The sequence below is a fragment of the Phyllostomus hastatus genome, unplaced genomic scaffold, assembly GCF_019186645.2.
Source record: "Phyllostomus hastatus isolate PE091 unplaced genomic scaffold, TTU_PhHast_1.1 phas_contig_40, whole genome shotgun sequence".
Lineage (NCBI taxonomy): Eukaryota > Metazoa > Chordata > Mammalia > Chiroptera > Phyllostomidae > Phyllostomus > Phyllostomus hastatus.
Window position 1 is genome coordinate 73,768,545 of NW_025333872.1, and position 8,437 is coordinate 73,776,981.

Here is an 8,437-nt window from a genome sequence, read left to right on the forward strand (position 1 = left end):
ACTTGGTGCTGGCGAGGAGTAACTTGCACCTACCAATGAGGGAAGATCTGGGCAGCATCTCGGAACTGGTGCCCTGGGAGTGGTGTGGATGGCAGCCCTTCTGTGTCTGACAACTCGCTGCTCTTGTAGCAAGTTGTTAAGCTCATTGAAACATGTACTTTGGGAAACTTTCAGGAAACGGTTTGTGAAAGGATGACAATTCACCATGTCTTCTCTGCTTTGTCCAACCCTGCAGATGGGCTAATACATTAAAATGTGCAATTATGTGCTTTCCACACCCAAACACCTTTCTAAATCAGCTCAGTACATTTCAAATATTCATTAACTATTCATGCTTGTTATTCTAGCAGTGAACTAAACTTGGAAGGGAAATACAGATTTATTCTACAGCTAAAACAGAGACTTGTCTCTTGGCCAGAACATAGAACATTGACTTGGCTTTTCAATGGGGGTTCTTAACCTTGGGTTACAGACAACTGCGTGGTCCAGATGGAGATGGGGTGGACAGGGACTCCTCTGTAACCTCAGGAAAAATTGGGGATGTGATTGCAACTTCTGTTTCTGAAATGAGGAGCCATAACCTTCACCAGATTCTCCAACAACACTATATCTAATAAATAAAAATAAAGAAAATAAAATGGTTAGAGACCAGAGATTTAGAATTTTTTAAAACAAGATGCTGCTTATAAACCTCAGGAAAAACTTTGTTTGGAATCATAATGAGCTGATTTTGGCTATCATGCATAAAATAAGAAGCAGTTTTGGAAAGTTAATATGAAAGCATAAAATGTAATTGCTAAGCAACCTGTGCATTAGGCATCATTTTCAATTAATTTTAGCTAAGAATTGGGTTATTAATTTTAATATCTTACAATCATATTTAGAATTAATTAAAGTTAATTGCTTGTTTTAGGGGCTCTGCAACTATAGTGCCTTTTTGTTTTTTTAAGGAATTCTTTTTAAAAATAGGAAACATCATCCCATTTTGACAAAATCCCATAACATTGCAAATGTACACATCTTTCTCTTTAATTATAGCTTAAAATGTGAAAGTCTAATGTTAAACAAAGATTTAACCCAATTAACTCTTTAACCCAATAGTTAATTATATATTAAGTTTTATGTGTAACTCAATATTATAATTGATTTCAACTGTTCTTCACCTACATTAAGAAGCTTTCTTAAAATATTGCAGTAACAATTATTAAAATTGTAATAAAATTATCAAAAGCTTTGTCATAAAGAAAAGGAAATGTTCCATGCTTTGATAAGCAGCCTAAATGGTGAACCTAGAAAACTCAGACCATACTGAGGCAGTCTCGATTCAAAACTACTAGAAACAAAACTTGATTTTTTTAGAATGGAGACAAGTAAGTAATTTTATAAAACTTCTAAAAAAAATTAACTTTTTAGAAATGACAACAAAATGTAATTACTTCTGGGATTAATTTTTATTGATTTTATCTACTTTTGTTGAATCTGGTATAAAAGGCAATTTCAAGGACGCTCTCAGAATCTTTAAAAATAACCTTTTAACTTAGAAAAGACTTTGTTTCACTGAAAACATAGACATTCTCCCTGCCACCCCTCCGGGCAGCCCCAGATCTCCACACCTTGGAATCTTAAGTGAGCTGCCCATTTCATAGGTCACAGCCAGGAGGATGAAAATGTTTTCAAGTCACACAGGACTTTATTGGAAACTTCTGTGTACGGGCAAAGAAATAACTAAATAATAAAAGGCATGTTAGAGGGGAGGAGCTTCGGGGACTGGGTGAAAAAGGTGAAGGGACTAAGCAAAAGAAACCCCAACAACTCATAGACAACATAATAGTGATTACCAGGGAGAAAGGGGATGGGGAGGGTAGAAGAGGGTAAAGGGGGGGGCGGGTAAATGGTGATGGAAGGGGACTTGGCTTGGGGTGGTGAGCGCACAGTGCACTATACAGATGTTGTATTATAGACTTGTACACCTGAAACCCCTATGATTTAATTGAAAAATGTCACCACAATATATTCAATAAAAATTAAAATAACTAAAAAACATAATAAGAGGCATGTTTCTGTAATATTTAGCAAAACTAAATGTATTCTCTAGCCCCAGTTCTCTGGCATTGTTCTCTGGCATTGATTTAGACGTTGTCCACATTTTCCTCTCCTCAGAGTTAGTGGTTGACTCACTATGGGAAGCGCTCAGTCCCCAGTGTAGGAGCTCTTTCGGTCAGGGGCTGACAGTACTGAGGGAAGTGGCAGGAGAGGAAGTGCGGGTGCAAAAGTAGCTCACTGACAGAAATACCACATCTCTTCTCCCCTCCTAGGTCCACTGAGAGTGGGTCCTGCTGGGCTCCCTAAGGCACAGGGGGCAAACACAAGGCCCGCAGGCTGAATCCGGCCCTCCACCTGGTTTTATCCGGCCTGGCACCTTGTTTCTACCCAGTGGCAGCACTGAGCTCCTGCTTAACAGTTAAAGAGCAGTTACATTTATACAGCCTAAAATTACATTCAGCCCTTTGAAGGCAACTGTGAGGATGATGTGGCCCCCGGTGAACATGAGTTTGACGCTCCTGCCCTAAAGCAACGAACAATGCTCAGGGAGGAGCATATTCCTGGCTTTCACTTTTCTTGCCTTATTAATCACTTATTTTTCTTACTATAGAGTAACAAGTATTTATTGTAGAAAATTGGCAAAACTCACATTTAATTAACATAGTAAGAACAATTATTGATTCTATTATTTTTCCTCCCAATGTTTGTCTTACATGTATAGCTCTATAAATTTGTCCTCTGAGAAAATCCTGGAACCTAACTGGGAATCCAACTTTATTCTCTTTACATATTTTTTCAGTGATGCTTACTTCTGACTCACCCTCACCCTGATGGGCAATCCTTCCCTACTGTCATCAACCCTTCTCCCACCCCATGACCCCTCTGTACACATTCTAATGCAAGGAAGGAAAGAAGGAAGGACGGGAGGGAGGAGAGAGAGGGAGGGAAAGAGATTGATTTTTTTGACCTAGGAAATTTGCCTTCTGCCATTTGCGGACACTGGCCACCACATTACCCACTCACCCCCTCCATTGCCTCTCAGAATTTCTGTACAACTTGTTCATAACTGAAAAGCAGAATGATATACAGATAGGAGAGAAAGGGGTGCTTCATTGACCTAAAGCTGCTCTCTGAATCAATTTCTGTCAAATTGATAAGTCAGTTTGCTCTAAATCTCTTAAGGTAGGCCAATGATCATATGGCCCAATAGTTAATGAGCACTTAATAATGAATGCTGGATTGAGTTGGATTTTGTTTTTTCTTTCTCTATTTTCTTTTCTGTTGGTGTGTGTGGGGGGGTGGTGGTGGTGGAGGAAGAAGCCCAAAGACAAGAAGAAGGCATCAGGTGCCTGCACAGAGGCGCAGGTAGGAGGCCCAGGGCCTCACGGAGGGAGACAGGCATTTGGAAAAGGGGCCTGGGGATGAAAATGACAAGTTTTGAAATCTCACCATTTCTCTTCTCCAGTTGGACAGAAATGAGCAGATGCCTTTCCTGTCAGATGCGGAAACAATGCCTGGGCTTGTCCTGCCTGGGAGGGTGTTCCTCACCCTACAGGAGAGCTTCTGACCAAGCGAGAGGCGCTGTGTCAGTCCAGACAGAGCTGTGTTTGTGTTGGTGAGTGAGAATTCCCGGGACTAAGACAAGCCTTTGGCAAAATTATTACTGAGACTGGTGTGAGGCAGGTGAGGATAGGGAGGAGGGAGAGCACCAAAATCTCCAGAAGGGCCCCCTATGCACCCCCCACCCCAAGACAGCAGCATTCAGGACACTTTAATAGTCCATGGATTAAAATGGGCTTTCAGAAATCAACCCCCAGTTTCTACCTTTGTAAGATACAACATTAAATGATGTGATTTGCAATCATCTTTCAGCAACAAATTAGGGTGTCAGCTGTGATGCCCTGTCCTTCCTTTCATCCAGATTCCAGAACACTGAAATCTATTACAAAATAAGATCAATTACCCAAAGTGACCCTTGACTACTTATGTCAGTCACCTCACATGTTATTGTAAATATAACAAAGGGGTAAAGAAAGAGAAGGAAACGAGGCCAGAAAAGAGATCAGAATAGCCATCCTACAAGCCTGAGACTCTCAGAGGAACACACAATCCACTCACACAAATGTGCTCACAGGCTGTCAGTTCTTTCCCTACTCCGACAAGTACGGTATTCCAGGGCTACCCTACCCCTGCCCCCCCCCCAGTGATAGGGGATTAAACTGTTTGTGAAAAGCCCAAGAGCCTACCTTTAAAGACTCCGACCTCCTCATCAGTCAGTCAGGTATAGATTTCCCAGATAAGCTGCATGGCAGAACTTTGCACCCTACATGCCATCAACTGCAGATGGGCATGTCTCCAAAGAGGATCCAACCCACATTGATGTACCCCTCTACTTCTAAACTTTGATGATGTGCACATGATTCTGGACTAAGTTTTCCTTGTTTGTCCACGTGGTTTCAAAGACACTGAAAAACTGTGAAAAGACATAACCTCTTCTCTAGTGGAGTAAGCTTGTCATCACTTGATATTATTAATGTTGATGAGTTCCATGTTTGGAAAGAGAAATGCTGAGCTCACCAGGCAATGAAAGGAGATTCCTTCGGTGGGACAGCTCAAGCACCTGTCCCTAGAAGGACAGATGATATGACAGGTGTGGAGAAAGGAGTAGCATGAGCCAGAGGGGTCAGAAGCAAGTGGACAACAGTAGAAGGGCCGTGAGAAGAAGCATGGCAACTTCATCCTGGTGGCCCTTAGAAAACACCTCATACAAGGCATGGAGCAGCATGGGGTGCTGAATATTTGGAGAAACCACAAAAGATTTATGCCAATTAAGTTTCTGCTGTGTCTTCTTCATTTGAGGCTTCTCCCATCTATCCCATTTTCTTACCACAGGCTTCCAGAGATGCAGTCTATTTCTGTTCTTTGTTGTTGTTGTTAAGCTGCTATTATAGGTTGAAAATCTTCCTAAATTCTCAGAGACTTGGTGATATAAAATCAGGTTGTGTAAAATGTAAATCACTTCACTGTCTTAAACTCGTCCCTGATTTCCCATCTTACCTAGAATGAGCACTTGGGTCTTACAGGCCCTGGAAGGCCAGGCCCCTGGCTCCTCCTCCTCACTTGTTTACTGCCCACCTTCTCTCATCTGTCCTACCATACTGGCCTTCAGGCCGGTACCAAAATGTGCTCAGAATGTTCTACCTCAGTTTTTCTGCATATGTTACTCCCTCAGCCTGCTCTGCTCCCACTGTAGATATTCCCAAGTCCCCTCCCTGCCTTATCCCATTGAATTATCTGCTCAAACATCAGTTCCCACAGAGGACTACCCTGGCACCCCTGTAGATCCACACCGACCTCAGAATCACACTCTCGCTCCTTTCCCTGCTTTGTTGTCATCATAGCACTTATTACTTTCTGACACAATATTTTGCATGTAATGATTTCCTCCCCTTTTGGGATCCAAGTCATTAAAGGTGGAGACAGAGAACAGGGCCTGGCAATAGTAGTAGGAACTCATAAAAACACATTGAATAGAGGAATGAATAGTGTTGTCACAAGTTTATAGTTTCTGACCTTCCAGAAGATGGTACCAGAGACCCCAACAGCCTTCCTCATTTTCTTCCCCCCACCCCCAAGGGTGGAGTTCATCTATGTGCTTGGCCCTGAATCCTTTGCCTTTTCCTCTATCTAGTAGGTTCACTTTCCTCTGGGGGAACTGCTCACCTGTCAAAACTATAGGGAAGAGATAAGGGGATAATCAAGATACCCACGGGTGCACAGTAATTATTCATATTTCATATATTCTCTAACCTGATTGACTCATCTCAGTGTTGATGGGCTTCTTGTTTTCTAAGTGATTTATACTTTCATCAAAGTATTCCCTTTGCTGAGGAAAACAGCCTTTTACCTTTATATTTACTATGCCATGATCTGGGGGCATAGGTCAAATCATTAGATGGGAATGAAGATCTTTTTTGTTATATTGTGTTTTGTCTTTAAAAATCTATGTGATTTTCAAAATTCTCTTAGAGTTCATCTTTTAATTTTAACACAAAAAATCCTCATTCAGTCATCCAGCAATATTGCTGATTCCACATTAGTATAATGTCCCACACTAATCTCTTGATTTGCCCGTTGCCAATGACCTGTATTCTTACTGTGACCATTTTCCAGAAGATAGTATTTTTGCACAGAAAAGTATTAGGCAGCAAGACAAGAGATCCGTGTTCTTCCCTTAGCCCTGACATTTATTAGGGGCTAGGTCTTGGGCAAGCTGAACTCTCTGAACTCCAACATTCTAATTTGTATCTTCTCTCTCAAAGTTAAAAAAAGACATTTCAGATCCTCGATAGGGTAATTGATCATTCTGTGAAAGAACACCTGCTTTTACACTTAGACTTTTACAAAACACTGTAAAAGGGCATAGTTCATGAGTATGCTTGGCCGTGAAAGCACCATTCTCCAATTTTTTTGTTCTCATGTCAAAAGTTTTGTTTAAGTAATTAATGAGGAAGTTGACAGGAAGAAAAAATTGCTTTAACAAGAGTTTGAGAAATAGGGATTTATCTTAGTTGGAAAAAATGATAAATTAGTGATATGGTTAATTAATAGGCTTAATTTCTCAATAGCAATAATATATCACTTTCTATCTCTTGTATCACTGTTAAAGGAATATAATATGGCAAAAGTTGTGTTCTTCCATAGAGGTAGAAAAGCGTAAGTAGACAATGCTTTTGCTAGTGACACATCAAGAAAAAAATCAGGCAACCATTATCTTGCTGTTTCCCACATTTTGAAGTCAGTCATTCTTTCACATATCTCAAAGAAGAAAATACAATGGAGATCTTAATTGATTGCATTTGCCAGAAGATGTCTTAGAACTTTTTTTTAGATACAATGAAAGTTCAGGAAGCTTTCAATTCAGATTGCAGGTCTCAGTAAAGATTTCAGAAATTTTGTACTTTAACTGATGAATTATAAAGTGAAATACAGTTTTTATATTTGTTGTAGTGTGTATATGTCAAGTTTGGAAAAAAGCTCTAAAAATATGGTGAACTTCCTTAATCTGTCATTTATCAGTAAGATCCTCCCTGATATCTAGTTACAGATGAGAGAAAAGTGTTAATGGTTGTAATTGTTGTTATTTTTAAAATGTTCATTATAAAAATGATACAATGTCACTATAAAACATTAAAAAGAACAAAATAGTATAAAATAAAAATTAAAAGAATTTTTTCATCCTTTAACTGCATCCTCTAATGGTAACTACCTCTGTTAATACTTTAGTACATATACTTCCGTACCTTAGACCCCCACATACACATGGACTTTTTAACAAAGATGGGTTCACACTGTACAAGGCAGTCTACAACTTCTTTTCTCACTTAACAGTGTCTCTTTGACATTTACCCATATCACTGGACATAGATCTTTTCTCTTTAATGTAGCATGATGTTCCACTGTATTAACACAACATAATTTAGTTATTCTCCTATTGATGAGCACAGAGGTGATTTCCAGTTTTCACCAAAAGACAGCTAACTTAGATTCTGAGAACCACACTTTGACATCAGACTGCATGTGCTCATAAACCCAGGTCCTCCACTTACTAATTTATGTAAGTTACTTAATCTGTCAAGTTCTCAGTTGTTTCCACTGTAAAATGAGAGGAAATTGGTACTTTAGATTATTGTGAAGAATTAATAGATAAAAATGCTTAGAGAAGTGCCTACTTCATAGCAAGTATCGTGTGAAGTTCTGCTATGATATTTTTGTTACTGAAATGTAGTTCTGCTATATTTTTGTTGCAGTATGAACAATACTGCAATCCATTGTTCTCATGTATACCTGAATTTTAACTCTTGAATGAGTTTGATGTGTTTGAGGGCATAGAATTAGGCTGTGGTGAGAACAGCCAACGAACTCTTAGACTTCTCATTTAGCAGAAGTAGAACTAATGGAAAAGGCAGTGTATTGCTCTGCTGATTAAATACCAGTGCTAGAAACTGTAAATAAAAATACTTATTTTCTGAGTTTCTTTGTTTTGACATGAATTGTGATATTTTTCCCCACTTGATTCATTTTTAAGATTACATTAAAAATGGTATGTAAGGCTTCTTTTTGTACCTGAAGTATAACGAACCTGCAAATTTTTTTTTTGGCCATCCCTAGGTAAAACAAAATAGCTAAGTTAAATGATTAGGACTCTATGGAATTGATTTGAAAATACCAGCATGACTAACTTTACTATTTGTTTGGGTATCATTATTGATTTTAGAGAGAGAGAAAGAAAGAGGGGGTGGAGAGAGAGAGGTGAGAGAGAAACAGTGATTGGATCAGTTGCCTCCTGTATGTGCCTAACCAATGACTGAACCTACAACCTAGGTATGTTCCC